The sequence below is a fragment of the Taudactylus pleione genome, unplaced genomic scaffold (assembly GCF_031769625.1).
Source record: "Taudactylus pleione unplaced genomic scaffold, aTauple2 ptg000587l, whole genome shotgun sequence".
NCBI classification, from domain to species: Eukaryota; Metazoa; Chordata; class Amphibia; order Anura; family Myobatrachidae; genus Taudactylus; species Taudactylus pleione.
Genome location: NW_028284989.1, coordinates 997,192 through 1,013,957, shown reverse-complemented (window position 1 = coordinate 1,013,957; position 16,766 = coordinate 997,192). Strand labels below are relative to the sequence as shown.

At 45.5% G+C, this 16,766-nt stretch overlaps 1 long non-coding RNA gene across 6 annotated transcripts in view; it reads right to left on the bottom strand.

Annotated features, from left to right (window-relative positions):
* Positions 1-13,876, bottom strand: part of LOC148481241 (uncharacterized) — a 72,741-nt gene extending 58,865 nt beyond the window's left edge. For 3 of the 6 annotated variants that reach the window (XR_015871927.1, XR_015871926.1, XR_015871929.1), the window contains exons 1-2: positions 13,345-13,876; positions 7,455-7,638 (exon numbers count right to left, since the gene is read on the bottom strand). This is a non-coding gene — a long non-coding RNA (uncharacterized LOC148481241). The remainder of the gene's footprint in view (positions 1-7,454; positions 7,639-13,344) is intronic. The other 3 variants (XR_015871928.1, XR_015871930.1, XR_015871925.1) reach the window with 1 other exon arrangement.
* Between the last annotated feature and the right edge of the window lie 2,890 nt (positions 13,877-16,766).

Here is a 16,766-nt window from a genome sequence, read left to right as displayed (position 1 = left end):
GTGCACCGCACACCCAGCACCTATTATAAATTCACCCCTGGCAGGGTGTACAGTGCACACAGGCTCCTGGGTCTAGTGGGGGAACCCACAACAGACACCATGCATCCAAAAGTATATTTACTGGGATGATGGTCACCGCAGAGGAGACCCGCTTGGTGGCCTGGAGCAAGGTAAGATACTGGGCTAGGGAAGGGGGCGCTGCTGATAGGAGGGGGTCTGCTGCACATAGACCCCTGACCTATCCTCACTTGGTGACTAAGTTGCCCATACACCTGCACGATTTCGGGCCGATTGCCCGATTTTCGATGAGTCATAAGATGGATCTTGTGAAAATCGTGTATTATAATAGTAAGATACGATCCAATGCGCGCTCCCGCAGCTCCTATAATCGGATCTTATGATCAGATGTGCAGCGCATATGTTCCATCGCATCGTGTGCAGATCGTGCCGTTTATTTTGTTCATGCGATCCATCGTGCAGCAATTCAAGTCATTTCAATGACTGTTTCCCTTATGAGCCTGTGAGACACAGGATCGATCTTACGACAGATCATGTGCTAAGAAATACAACAAACATGCTGCTGGGACTGCCAGGGAGCTCCGGGGAGCCGTATGATGAATCTGATCATGTGCTGGTCGTGTAGGTGTATGACCAGCATAAGTCGCGCCATGCATCTCGTGACAGACACTTTCACAAAGTAGGAGTCTTAGTCGCATTGCTAATGTCACATAAGTGCAATGCACGGGTACCCTCCATACTGGCGCTGGCAATGGATGAAGCTGCTGTGTGCAACTCAGCTGATAATCTGGTTAAAAAGGGCAAAAGATGTCCAATGCAAAAGAGTCGCCCCATGGTTTCTATTCCGGTGCTTAGTACATTTGGGGAACGCGGTAAAACCCCCGAAAACTGCATTTTGAGGAGTTTTAACACATTTTCACTTTTAGTACATCCAGCCCTATGGATTATCAGAATAGCTAGTCACAATCACTCACATGCTGCATGTGATACTGCAATCAACAGGTGTCTGCAACAAAAGAATTCAGATTATTCATATCCTCTTCCTAAATGTGGTATAAGTGAGAGATTACATAGCAACGTGTGCGCCGGTTTGGCACAGGTCGGTTAGGCCAGTATGATATTGCAGCAATGCAGCAATGCAGATGTTGAATCAGATGTAAGGAGAGGGCAGGAATGATAAAGCCTGGTGTTGTGAGACAGACTGTACATATTACAGGTCGCTGCACACATGCTTTGGAAGGGAAAGAGGCATATCCAGGGACTGATGTATAATTGGTGCAGGGTGTGTGGTACACACGGGCCCCTGGGGCCCACACACACACACTTATGTGGTCATACTCACATGCAAAAAAACCATAACCTGGCAAATGGCGGCGGCCTTTTTCCTGGAGACCTGCACATGCGCAGTAGATTCTGGCACTAAACCAGAATCTACTGCACCACCGGAGAGCGGAAGTCTCTGGGAAGATGACGTGTTTGACACGTTTTGGGATCCAAAGTTGACAGAGCTCTGTTCAACTCGTAACCCATGAGTTCAGGTGTGTTCGTAATCCAGGAATCCGAACCCACACATCTCTAATTAAAAAGCCATCTAAATCATGTACAATAATGAAACGCAAACATTACAGCCACACCAATTAAACACACACACACACACACACACACCATAAATTCAAAGTTCCAAAGGCAAAATTATCAAAAGTTTAGCAAGCAAAAAGTTTTCAAAGCAGATCTACCCTCTGCATTCTGTGCGCAATAAAATGGATATGTCAAGAAAAAAAACACATTAATTGTACTTCGAAATAAAAGTTGGAACAAAGGGAGAAATTGCACTGAATAGGTTAATAAAATATATATTTATTGGTTTATTTATACACTTCAGTCAGAAACAATTTGGCATGTTTCTCAATATACTGTAGAACTGCCTTAATTAGAAAAGAAATTACTTAACGATCTTGCAGCGACTGAATGTATCAATAGATTGGGTCAGCTGATGCAGCTGAAGGGGCCCGTACATCAGGAATCACAAAAGACCGATTCACAGATCCTGTAATTTTCTTTCCCCCAGTCTAAAGATTCCCCAAGCCACCAATCTGCGCCCGTACATTACAGATATTTTTCAGTGATTTGCAGATCATTTTCAGGAAAGACAGACCTGCCAATCTTATTATCCAATACCCCTTTTCATCTATAGCCTAAATACCTGGGTTTTTGCCGGTGCACGTGCATCCACCCCCGGTCTAGACTGTGTGAAAAGGGGTCGACCTGAGTCATGCCTAAAATGCTCTGATTGGCTGGCTCAGTGGCACTGAGATTAAATCATCTCTAAGCGTTCACTGCCTGTGTCCAGTGTGACAACCTGGGAATAACTCTGGTTGTCACCCATGTGTGAATGGTGGCAAGTACAGAAAACCCCAGCTTCAACCCAGGCTCAGTGTCCTGGGTCCAAGCTGAGGTTTGTGTGTGAAAGAGGTATAAACTGGGATGCGGTTAAGATGCCGGGCGTCGTTATACCGATGTCAAAAAACCTGACGTCCATCAGGAAGCAGAAACCACGATGTCGGCATCCCGAAAGTAAACATACTGGCGTTAGCCTGTGGATTGGTTAGGGTTAGGCACCACCAGGGGAAGGTTATGGGTGTAGAGGGGGAGGGTTAGTTTACTTAGCTGCCCGACGGGATATTGAAAATTGGGATGCCGTTGACGGTCTTCTGGCTGCCGGTATCTCGCATTTGTGGATTGCATGGGTTGTTGCGGACATTTGGTGAAAATTTCATTACAATAGCCTCATTCCAAATATATTTACTGAGAAAAATGTTGCCGTGTTCAATACTTATTTTACCCGCTGTATAATGTAACAGTTTATGGGTGATATTACTCCAATAGTACAACTATTTCTGTGCATTCTTTTTTTTTTTCTAGAAAATATTTTTAACCCTTTAAGTAAGCTGCTCTACGGAGCGACTTTAGGAAGGCTCCCAGGGAGTTATTTACATGAATTTTTTTTTTCGTACAGTAATTTTTTGCAGATGTCCTCACCAGCTGTGTTTTATACTCTTAGACTTCTATAATTGCAACGATAATAAAGAAACATTTAAGAAGATCTGAAAGTGATTAATTTTGTTGTTCACAAAACAATGACAGCCATCTCTGTTGCCTTACTTTTTAATGGGATAGACTGCAAGTTCTCATTAGTGCTCAGCAGTACAGGTTCAGAGGATTTGTCATATGCATGTGGGCAAACATGACGCCAGTCATAGGCGTGCGCCACTTTGGTACTACCCCCCCTCCACCGGGTCATGGACTAGCCCGTCCCCCCTCCCTCCGGGACAGAGACTACTCACCTGGTGAGTCCTAGTCCCAATGGAAGGTGTGGACAAGGTTGTCCATGGCCCGGCGGAGGGTAGGGGGTGGGAGGGGACGGGGGCCAAGTAATGAAGCGGCATCCCCTTGTGCCGGCACCTGCGCATGCCTATGGCGCCAGTGTCTCAGTTCCTGCTGCCATTTTGTGCAAACATACGGTCAGATATTCGATTGTCGAAGGACCAGCGACCATCGCTGCGTGTTTGCACGGCGTCTGAATACATTTCAAAGCGGCTACAGCTTTAGCATCTCTCAGCCATAGGTATTTGCCTTTAGAAGATAAATACGTTGCAGAGAGCATCACACCTAATGCATGTGGGTATGCAGTAATTGTACTTTGAAACATAGATTAATGTGCCTATTAATAAATGTCCAACATTTCCAGCAGAGGATTCAGGAAGGAAGGAGCACATGGCTGCTTTGCATAAGAATTGGTGGACACTAGAAGGGCGAGGCGGTCACAGGGGGTGTGCCGCGTCCCACCTTTGTTCCCCCTCCCCTAAAACACTCCTTAAATGCGGTGTACACCTGCTGGTGATATGCCAAGCATTGATGGGGCATGTCTAAGGGCCCTATTTACTACAAGCCACATTTAAAATGCAGATTGTAGGGTGATATTTTTGCCTAAATTCGCAATTTTAATTTAGGAAATAACACAGGGATTATAAATCCCTTATAGGGACAGAGCTTGAGCTAAAGCTCACTCCCTGTGAACACTCTCTGCCATCTTTTCAGTCACCTGGTCTCCCATCCTGCACTGTTCTATGCAGCATCTGACCACGGTCACAGTGCAGGGGCTGGGAGACCAGCTGACCAGAGCCCTGGGGGAGGACATCACTGGAGTACCGATCACCATGGATGCAAGTTTTTTGTTTTTTTTTCTTTTGTCCTGTGATCAGCTTGTGGTCTGTTTAGACCACACAACTGATCACAGGGGCCCGGCTCTGCCCTGCCTGTTAGAGCAGGAGTCGGGGAAAACCATGGATAACGCCATTTCCAGGTGGTGTTATCACAGGGCTTCTCCCAGTATTTTTGGCCAGGGTGCACTAAACGGAAAATGCGGTAAAACCAGTTTACCGCATTTTCCGTATGCAATCAGCTGGCCGCCGGGCTGCGATGCAGAGGGTAACGCCAGCTTGTGCTGGCGGTACCCCATAGAAGCCTATTGGCTTCTACTGCATCGCGCTACTATGGGGGATCCAATCGGATAACTCCCAGCATGCCCCACGGCCGCCGCGTCTCTCTGCGCATGCGCAGATGGACTCCCAGGTCATAAACCCGGAAGTCCACACGGCGACACGGATTGCAAAGGACAGCTCTTACCAGAAGAGCTGTCCTTTGCTGAACAGATCGCATATGTTAGTGCATATGAGATCTGTACAATTGCGGTGACTGGCGGTAATTATAAGTGCATCCAGCCCATTACACTTATCGGAAATGTAATCTGCTTACCAAAGAATGTGATAATTAGGGTTTGGAGTAGAATTTTACAAAGACAGATAAGGTGTGGAAAAAAAAAAAAAAAAGGGGGGGGGGTTAGTAAAAATAATGTTAATAAATGAAGACCCCAGTGAGACAAGTCTCTGAACTGCCACCAAAGCATCCTCAAATCAGGAGTGCGCAGCCTTGGGAGTCTATTTACTAAGCCTTGGTAGGAGATAAAGTGAACGGAGAAAAAAGTATCAGCCAACCAATCAGCTCCTAACTGTCATTTTTCAAACACAGCCTGTGATATGCCAGTTAGGAGCTGATTGGCGGGTATTTTGTCTCCATTCACGAGTTTGTAAATAGATCACCAAATCGGCAAGTTCCCCTCGTGGTTTAATGCAGATGAAAATGTATAGATCTCTTGAACGCTTGATTTGACTATTAAACTATTTTTAGAGGTGGACAGTGTCACACTAATAAAATAAATTGCTTAATCAAAACAAACAAAAAAAAAAAAAAAGTAGAAGCAGGAAGTAAAACTTTGGTGTAGATTTGTGAAAGTGGAAGTTAACGTGTTACAGACTATTTCCCGGTTCTTCCCTATGATGCTTCTGTTTCTGTGAGGCAGGATAGATTATCGCATGCAGCGATGAAGTCTATGGAAGGTATCGCTAGCAGTGAAACACAGCTGTGTGTTCTCATCACTTAGTAAGTGAACTAAAAAGAGATGAAAAGCCAGAGGATGGAGCACAGGGAAATGCAATATACTGTACCTTGAGGCTTGCCGGAGGGAAGGCTAAGGGTCAGGACTGGCGGAATCATAGAAGATAGAAAGTAGGGGTCAGAGAGACTGGTGACTGATAGATGGCAAGGCACGGGCTGAATCACTTCTGGGACATTTCTTTTTGTAAATATGCAGAGCTGAACCACACACACGAGAATCTCTGGAGTTCTGATTTTACAGTAGGAAATTCCCATACAAAATACAGTAATGACAGTTAAGTGGTTAGAACCAAAGTAATCATAATATTGAACAGATTGTTGAGTTAGCTTTTTTAACATTGTTAAAGCTACTATTACCCAATACAGATTTCACAGTATTGGGCTAATGCAGAGAGTCACTAGTTTACTGTACTCTATGCAATCACCTGCTCCCAGCGCAGGCCACACCCCCTCCATGTGAAATCATATGGAGGGGGCGTGGCCTGCACCTGCACACTAGCTATGGCACTGTGGATGCGTATATTGCACACGCTACAGGTAATATCAGTATTGCATGTGGATCTGAATTAGGCCCTGTGTTAAATATAGGGGCCCCAGTGGTGCCCAGGGACCTCCTGGTGAAAAAACAACTGGCACTGCCATAGCATGCCCTATATCAGCAGCACTGAGTGCGTACTGATCATACTACACGTATATATGTGTGGAAGCTAGGAGACAGCATCAACACGCACATTGATTAGTCGGTGTAATTATTCTGTTTTTCTGAGTTTATTCTTTCAGTGATCTCATTAATATGTGGTGATTAATTGTATTACCGAACAGCCACAGGGGATTACCCTCGTTTCCCAGATGGTTGCAAGTCCTCTAGACGTGCACCAAGTGGCGGGCGATGCATGCGAGAGTCACTCTGTGATTAGCTTGGCAGCAATATGATGTGATCTGGAGACTGCACTATAATCAGCCTGCCAGCACGGTGGGAAGCAGGTAATAGGGGGAAAACAAATACAGGTAGCGCCTGTTGAAACTGCTATTATCGAACGGCTGCTTCTGTACATAAGCGTACATTATTATATATTGCAGAATAAAGTCGATTTACAGGACAGTTTCTCAGAAAATCCCAGCATTTTCGTTATTGTCATTTATGACAAACGCATTGTTCAATTTTACTTTTCTTTTAGAATCCTTAGTAAGTACATAGAATTAGATCAGTGAGCATTTCATCAAATGTAACACATGGTGATACACGGGGCCAGATCAAAATGCCAATTCCATTAAAAAAAAAAAAAAAAAAAAAAATTATATATATATTTATTAGATTTTCCCTCGAAAACTCTTAAATACTTTCACTTTTCCTCCAACAGTATTTTTAGAATAACTGAAAAAAAAAATTTTTACTATTAGGGTCAAATTATTTTGAAATTAATATCCAAGACACTCCTGTGACCTAGTCACATTGCATTCCAGATATGGACCCACTACCAATTAAATACTGGATTATTGGACTGTAATGAGACCAATGGACTTCTCCATGCAAAACCCACAAGCCATCACCCTCAGGTTAGTCTCCATAGCCAAGTGCTGACAAACTGGAGAACACTGATACAGCCTGCGTTTCGGCAATTCAAGTTTAATATAATTGTAAAGCGCAATGGAATAGGATTGCAGTATAAGTGATAAAAAAACAAAAACAAAACACCACACTACTCAAAAGTCAAGGACAGGCAGCACAGATTCATAAACAGGCAATTTAGCCATGCTCACAAGCAAACAAACTTGGTCAACAATAATTAGGTTGGAACACAACTTGAAGCAAAGTACCAGGCACACACCAGAGCCGGGAACAAGGAGCTGCACCCAGCGCTGGATCCCAAGACAGACACTGGGGAAGGACAACTACACCCAGGGCGGGATTCCATCCTTACCTGGTCCTGAAGATGCCCAAGGACATCAAGGGTTCTGTCTGGGAGGAAATCAGCTAAGACCAGTAATCTTGGCCAGTTTCCTGGCATTGGCAAGCCAACTGTGGCTCTTGAATAGCTTGTCAATCAAAACAATAGTGGGTCAATCATTTGTTGTGTCATGGCTTTTGTTAGCTGGAGCAAGAAGCTGCAGGAAAAAAGAAAAAAAGAAAAACGCGGCTGGTCAACTCTTTTGTGAAGAGCCCCCAGTTCCAGGATAGACCGTAACATCTCAGCAGTCAGAAGGTAAGAACATGTGAACCAAGGTTAATGCCAACTACACCCACCACACATCTCACAAATTCATTAAGATTAACAAGAAGCTCTAAGTACCGGAGGTAGTTGAAATACTGGCTGTTGGGATGCAGGCATCTGGACGGTAAGTATTGGGGTTAGGGGGAGGGTTAGGGCTAGGCACTAGGTTAGGTTTAGGGTGTAGGCAGGGAGGGTTAGGATACTTAACAGGTATCAGTATCCTAACCTTATTGGGATGCTGGCATCGGGATTCTGACCACCAGCATCCCGTGCCCAACCCCTAACAACCGTGGTTACAAAACATGTTATTTAGGGATTAGTCAACAGGTTTAACATTTTAGATAAAAAAAATGTTTGACATTAAAGTAATGTTTAGCAGTGCAGCACGCACACACATTAGTATCAATAAAGTACGCACGTATTTGTGTGTACATGCCTATAGATCAGCATGCGATACCCTGCAGTTGCAAGGTATCACGCAGTGGCACCCCTGCTTCCCAAGCTGTAGCCGCAGATGAGCCACAACTGCAGCAGAAGATTAGAGAGGTCATCCTGGCAACCCAGACCCTGCAAGCTGGACTTTAGTTAGCAGCTCAGGGGACAGTGAGAGGGAACACGTGCGGCAGGTGGGAATGGAGGAGGCTCGAGGCTGGCTATATAAATAAAAAAAATTTAAAAAAGGAGGAGCGCTGTTAAATGATATTGGGGGGTGACTGAGAAGTCTGACTAGAGGATAGACCTGCACAGGCTGCATTCTTGGGAGAGAAGGATCCAGACAGAGCCTGCCATCAGAGTGCAACAGCAAGCAAAGATTGGCTGCATCAATGGGTCAGGACGGGTGTGTTATGGCACACACAGAAATTCACATCAACTTCTCTAACCCATTAGAGAGGCTTCCACCTATAACAGCCGCCATTTTCCCATAGAGATACTCTCTGGTACTTGGATGACTCCAGGACTAGAAATAGTAGGAGCCGATGTTGGAAAGTAGGTGGCCGCAGGGAATAAGGCTGCAGGAGGTAACAAGCAGCAGGGCACCAGAGACAGGAGTAATGCAGAAATACTGGTGCTGCATTGAGAAATGCTGGCAGGCTGAGGTACTAAAACACTGCAACCAGGTGTAATGCAGGAGTGCCGATTACAGCAGTGAGAAATTCTGGCAGACACTGGTGTAGCTGAACACTGCTGACAGACAGACATAGGCTAGTATGGTATCCCAGAGTAAAAGTGAGGTACACAAAAGGCAAGCTGAATATTACTAGTAGACAACACAGGAGGGTAACAGAAGATACCAAAAATCAGCAGACAAAGGCAGGTCAGCTTCAATGCAGGGAGAGGATGCTATGACTGGTAGCGAGAAGCCCTCACCGCCTTTTACCTAACCCTCCGGGAGTGGGGGGTGCCTAACCCCAACGTCCCCCCTGGGGTGCCTAACCCTAACCTCCCCCCCTCCTCCTCCTCGCTGTAGCCTAACCCTCCCCTTGGGGGTACCTAATCCCAATGTCCCCCCGGAGATGGCTAAAACTAACCCCCCCCATCCCCGGGGATAGTGCTGTACTTACTGGCATTTGGGATGCAGATGCCGGTATTCTGATATCATTCGGGATAGCAGCGTCTGCGTTTTGCTGGCGGTCGAGTAGCCAGCGTTGGTATATCGGCGGCCATAATATTGTCCTCCAGCATTTTAACTACATCTCGTTGACAGAGTACCCCTGTGTTGAATGCACTGTCAGGACAAGATGAAAAAAATAGTCTGTAAATAGGATTACATCTCACCCAGGGGCCGTATTGCCCCTGATGATTATGTATTGATCTTGCTGCGAGGGATACTTAAGCATCTAAGCCGCATCGAGGGAAACTTGACAATACATCATTTCTCCGGTGCAGGGACAGCTGCTCCGAAAAGCAGCCGTCCCCTCGTTTAGTAGCGCAGCTACAGAAGCGTTACTTACCTCTTCCTCGTCGCTCCTGCTACACATACGTGACCCGAGATCACGCATGCGCAAAGCCACTGGAGAGGTAGTGAGGAGGCGGCGGAGAGATCCCTCTTGGCATCCCTTAGTCTGAAGATGGCGCTTGTTCTCGGAAGCAAACTCCGAAAACTTTCAATTTTCAGAGTTTGTTCAATATCATGTAGTCCTACCGGACCCCTAATGATTAATAGCGTTTCCGCATGGTTACCGGGCCATTTTTCGTTTGATGAATAGGCCCCTCTGTCTTTAGGATTAGAGAGGACCATAAAGGGACCTAGCTGTAATTCACTTACCCATTACCTTAAAGCTGTCCTCTACTACAGATTAGAGGCTCCCAGTGACTATCAGGAATATCTAGATCACAACAGATAATGGGATGCACCTAAAGCTAATAATCAGTATGGAAGGTACCTATTGACATAAATAAATCCAGGTGGAGCTGCACTCACATCCAAATGCCCAGAACAACTGCAGGGGTGCACCTTCGGGGGCCTATCCACACATAGCCATACGGATAGCAAGACCCACCAAAGGGAAGGAAGGACACTCACCAGAATTCAGTTCCTGAGATGGTATGCATTGATGTGTTGGTACAGAGGGGACGGGTGGGTGCGAGTGGATCATATAGCCCACCAATCACAGACTAATATGCAATATGTGGCACTTAACCTCATGTGTTACAATCCAGTTCTCCTATAGATTGTAAGTTTGCGAGACAGAAACTCTCACTTCTCTGTTTATCTGGCAATCAATCAATTGCAAGGTGTTTGGTCCCATTCTGTAAAGCACAATGGAATAAACTAGAACTATAAAAATAAATGTAAACCAAATAAGTTAGAGTGTGCTACTACAGTGGGGAAATGCTACAAAGGAGTGTGTGCCGATACCGGTAGTAGAGCACAGAATATGCCACTACAGGGAAAAAGAGGGGGAATGTGTTGCCATAGGAGGGAAATGCAGAATGTGTTGCTAAAGGACAGAATGGAGAATGTGTTGCTACAGTACATGGGCCAGAGAGGAGAATGTGGTAATGCAGGGGGGGGTTGAACAAAGGCCCTCATTCAGAGCCGTTCGCTATTTGCGGTCGTTCGTTCAAAAACAAGGGGTGGCTATTCAAATGATCCGTTCGCAAATTGCAGTCTGTTCACACCTCTAAGTCTGAACGAGCGAGCAAAACATACGCTCGTTTATTTGATAAAAACGCCCCCTGGCCGCTCGCACCATACGTCATGTCCGCTATTTATTAGATTAATCGAGTACATCGTACAGCGTATGAACTGCTCGCTATTCTTGTGGTTGGTTTTTTCAACCGCTATTTTGCGAGCAGTTCTGAGTTAAAAAAAAACAAGTGACGTGGTCAATGACGCTGCTGTATTAATTATGCACTCCCTTAAAACGCCCGTTTTGACCTTTAAGCATGCCTACGTTCGAATTCCACTCCCCCGTTTTCAAGCACCTTCCCCTGTTACCACCCAGATACGCCTTATTCTGTCACTCAAAATAGCAGGCACTCGCTATATAGCGTACAAACGATTTTCGGCCGCACTGACTGGTTCGCGCATGCGTACTAAAAACCGTACGCATGCGCAGATGTGCAAACATCGCTCGGAACGAGCGTACTGCCGCTAGCGAGCGGCTCTGAATGAGGGCCAATGTTGCTACATGTGGAATGGAGAATGATTTGCTATGGGCACGAGAGGGTAGAACATCCTGCTACAGTGTTTCTACCAGGGATGGGGGAAGGAGGAGGGGTAGTTGGGTGGTCAATGTGTTGCTACATGGACGAGAGGGGTGCATGTACTACTACATTAGAAAGGGGAGAATATGCTGCTGTAAAGGGGGAGAATGTGTTGCTAGTGAGAGTTACAGTATAACTGCAAAATAGGTTTCTCTAGTAGAGGAGTATGCATTTTATTTGTTTAAACAAATAAAAAGTTACATTGTAGCCCCTTCAAATGAGTGCTCTCCCCCAATGTGGTCCTCGCTTGTATGCCGCTGTTAGGAAATAAAATATGCTCTCTCCAGGAAGGTATCTATCAAATCCTCATGCTGGTGGTTGGACCATCTGGACTATAACTTGTTGGTACATTGCAGTTTATGGTCCCGATCAGCTGTCCTCCATGTCATAAGACAAAGGTTGTTTCAGAAAGGGGTTTTCCACATGGTAATACAATAGTACACGGGTATATTTACTAAAAGGTCGATTTTAACCGATTTAAAAATTGGTCAAAATCGATCAACATCGATTGTGTGTTTCTCGGGCTACACCACACATTTACTAACAGACAATATTTGATTCAGTTTTTTTTAAGCATTAGTGAATGTGAGATTTAGCCACAGAAACATCGATGTTAATCAATTTTAATTTGACCATTAGTAAATATAGCCCTTAGGCACAATACAAGGTAAGTATACAGACACAGAAGAAGCATAAGACAGACATCAAAAAGTGTCACCCCACACAATCAGAACCTGTGAATCAAGAGGGTACAGTAAGGACAAGTCAATAAATAGATGAATCATGACAGACAAATGAAGACGACCCAGGCAGAACAGAGGTACAAAGAAACGGCCTATCAGTAACTAACCAGAGCAGCTGTGCTCTGATTGGTTATAAGAGTGAAAGAGCCGCCCTGATTCATACAATGTAGTTCATTGATAGAACATACAGAACACATGATACCATGCTATCCATTAACTTTATTACTTCTACACCCATTGGGCACAGGTGTTGGGAGGACAGGGACCACTAAAGGTTTTCAGCACCCAACTTGTTTTTTCCTAGGCAAGGGGGCTCACGTGTTCAGTGACCCAGATTTCCTAAGAAAATACGGACCTGTGGATCTTTAAAATGTTTTAAATAGGAAAGAACACACTTGTGCACCGGGGGAGGGATGGGGGTGGTGTCTTATCATAGCCTTAAGCTGGCCACACACTAGACCAACTTACAGCCAACTAGTTGATTGGTTGGAATGAAAATCTGGTAAGGTATGAAAAGCAAATGATGATCAGCAATTTGCTCCCAAACACCGGAAATGGACAAAAACTGTTTTAACAAATTGTTTAGATCAAACATTTAACAAACTTGTCTGAACGACCATTTTTATCTGTTTTCTTGCATTTAGGAGCAAATTGCTGATCATCATTTACTCCCATACCTTACCAGATTTTCATTCCAACCAATCAACTAGTTGGATGAAAGTTGGTCTAGTGCAGTGTTGGCTAACCTTGACACTCCAGCTGTTGTGGAACTATATATCCCAGCATGCCCTGCCACAGTTTTAGCATGCCCTAATAGCAAAACTGTAGCAGTGCATGCTGGGTTATCTAGTTCCATAACAGCTGGAGTGTCAAGGTTAGCCAACACTGGTCTAGTGTATGGCCAGCTTTATTGTTATTAATGTCTGTCATCCTGAACTTGCAGAACTGATTTGACTAGCTATTCACCTATATTAGCCCATTTCCCACAAATGTCAGGGTTCGGTGGTACGCTATTGCCCCCAGGACTTATACTCTGAGAAATACAGGTTTAAGATCACTGACACGTGTGGTTAAAGGGAACAGGACACTGTAGTTAAACATATATCTTAGAACATCAGCTAAATGCACTTCTATAATAAATGTACCTGGTACATAGGAGCAACTAGATGGCACTGAAGAAGACTGGAGATACTGTGTAGGAGTGTTGAGCAGGTTTTCCAAATATCCCAGATAGCTGGATGCCATAACAATACTGAACAGGTTTTCTGAATGGCACAAGTAGCCAAATACTGTAGCATCACTGAGCAGGTTTTCTGGATATCGCAAGTATCTGAATGGCATGCAGGTATTCTGAATGGCTCAAATAGCTGAATGCTGTAGAAATGCTGAGCAGGTTTTCCTGGGCATCACAAGCCACTGAATGCAGTAATAATGCTGAGCAGGTATTCAGAATGGCAGAAGTAGCGTAGCTGAATGTTGCAACAATGATAAGCAGATATGCTGAAGTAGCTGTAGAAACACAGGTTTTCTGGATATCACAGTAGCTGGATGCAGTAACCATGCTTGAGCAAGTATTCAGTAGGACAGACTACCCTCCAACTTGACCCTTTCCATCAGGTACATAATGCTCTGCTTCTAGACTTCCTTCTTACGTAATTTATAATTGCAGTCACCTGTGTAATGAGACAGGTGGAGAATCTGGGACTGACAGGCTACAATCAGCCAAGCCGACAGAGAAAGCCCAATAAAAGGCCCCCATACATCAGCAACTCTGCAATTTGCAATCGATTGTGTATAAAAAATTTTTCCCTTTTTCAATCGATTGCAGATTGCCACAATCGATTGAAAAAGGGAAAGATTTTTATGCACAATCCATTACAGATTTGCTGCAAACAATCTCTGATGTATGGGGGCCTAAAGGCTGAGGACCTGACTCACACCTGCTTTCTAGGATGCGTTTGCTCGTAGCTGCCCGATTTTCACATTGTGCGCATGCATACGCATCACAGAGCACGTGAGCAAACCAGTGCTAGAGATCGGGAAGCGTTTGCTCGCTGCGCATTGACAGCCCAGCAAAGTGAGTGACAGGAGAAGCCGTTTGTGGGTGGTGACAGGGGCTGGCCATTAATAACGGGGGAGTGGAGGTGCGAACGCAGATGTGCCTGAGTGTCTTAACGCTGTTCAGAGGCGTGCATAATTTATAGGCAGCGTCATAGTACACGTCACCTGGCTGGATTTTACACTGAAGTGCTTGCGGTAGGGTACTCGATCTACCGATGGTTACATACACTTCCTGGAGGTGACGTGCACAAGTGGGCGTCTTAAGACAGACTGGTGGGCATCTGCATACACTATGTGATCGCACGCCAAGACATAGTGGGCATGCTAATGCCTTGCCATGCGATTGCCTGCCTTGCTATCGGTTGGCCGGATTTGCATAAGCTGGGTGCGTGCAAACGCATCTAGCGAGCGGGTCTGAATCGAGCCCTGAGCAACCAATCACTAATAGTGGAGCAAAAGCACCCTGATCAGGAGTCAGAAAGAATGCAGCGCAGAGTGGTGACGCCTAGCTTGCACACCTAGCTGGTTGCCAGGAGACCAACTGAAGCTAATGGAGCTGACATTGGGCCTGATTCAGCAAGGAACACAGGGCCTGATTCAGAGCCGGATGCTCTGACAGAGCACTCGCTCTGTATCAGGGCCGGCCTTCTGTGTTTTTAGAGCGGCCTCCTGGCCGCTCGCATAGCTGTGGGTGACCACCCACAGCTATAGCGAGCGGCCAGGAAGATGGTTGCGATGGTCAAGACCATTGCGACCATCGGGCTTGCGACGAGACCCTTATGGTAGGGTCTCGTTGCCGCAAGCCCTAGAGTGCTTTCGGCTCGCGCATGCTCGATCTAGCAATTGCCATGGAAACTGCTACGCAGATCCAGAGCAGAGTTATTGACAGGAAGTGCCGTTTGTGGGTGGTGATGGGGGGTGGTCGGGCGAACGCAGGTGTGCCAGTGCAGGGGCGGGCATAAATTAGCTACTGCGTGGCTAGAAGCAGCCATAGCACTGATAGCGTGCGTGGATATTAGCAACTTCTGAGTAAGGTCAGGGCTTGTGCAAGTGTGCGTATGGGTCTGATGTTACCGATGGTTTTGTTATGTTCCCCTAGTATACGCATGTGAGTAAGGGGAAGTTGGCGTCCTTATTTCAGGATGCGATCACAATGTGAATACAAACATTTAAAGAATCAGGCCCATTATCAGATGTTTCTGGAGCGTACTTACTCTGGATTCTAAAGAACCCCATACATCAGGCGTCCGATCTCGGGATTGGATCGGAAACGGCCATCGATGTTCCGTGACTTTTTAAAACTTTTTGAAAAACATTTTTTTTCCTTAAGCTGCAAAGGTCGTGCTGATGATGATCATAAGCTGCAGCACTGATTGTAGCACCAGCCTTCCACCAGCCCCTGACAGGCATGTATGTGGCTGTGCCCAGGCCTGACTCAGTGGCATTAACATGAATGCATCTTTACTGTTCATTCTAAGCAGAAGGAGTCATTAGTGTAAGATGCATCTGAAACTGCACAGCGCAGAGGTGCCCAAACTTGGTCCTCAAGGCACCCTAGCCGTCCAGGTTTTAAGGATAAACATGTATGGGTACAGGTGACCTAATTAGTACCTCAGTCTTTTGATTTAACCATCTGTGCTGAACCAAGGCTATCCTTATAACCTGGACCGTTCGGCAGGTGTCGGACTTGGCCCACCAGTGAATGCAGTGGTAGGGGCCCGAGCTAAAGGATGTGGCCAGCCACACCAGATGGACTTGGCCATACATTAGAGATGACATGCAAAAGAGGGCACAGGGGTGTGTCAGGATTACCCATTTTGATTGGTAGGAGGGATAATGTTGGTGTAGTTTCCACAGAAACAAATCAAGAACCCAAGTTCATCTATGATCCTGCTCCACCCCTATACGAAGGGGTGGAGTCCTCAGTCAATAGGGACCACCAGGGATTTCCCCCGTATACTATCCCTGTGGGCCAGTCCGACCCTGCCGTTAGGGTGCCTTGAGGACGTTTGGGAACCTCTGGCATAGGGGCCTATATATGTAACGTAAACATTATTTTGTGTGCATGCTCAGTACAGGAAAGCATATTTTATCTTAAAGTATAGATCTAAGGTTTATTTATCAAGCAGTGAAAAACTTAGTGAAGCGGACCACTGGAGAAGTTGCCCATGGCAACCAACAGCTTCTACCTATTATTTTATAGACTGTACTTAATAAATGTTACTTCAAAGCTGATTGGTTAATACGTTTTGTTTCACAATTTTATCTCTCATCAAGCTTTGATACATAGGCCCCGTAATGGTCAGTGAGGTACATTGCTGAATAACATGACTTAGAAAGTACAGGCTGCATTATCCCGTAATAACCTTCTATTTATATACAGTGCAGCACTGACGGCGTGGGAGGTAGTACAGGCACATAATTATGAGCTCTGTGTACTGCGTACTCTAGACCGCGTCAAACTGCTCTGCCAAAAATTCTAATTACCCACATAAGTAGTGTTGCC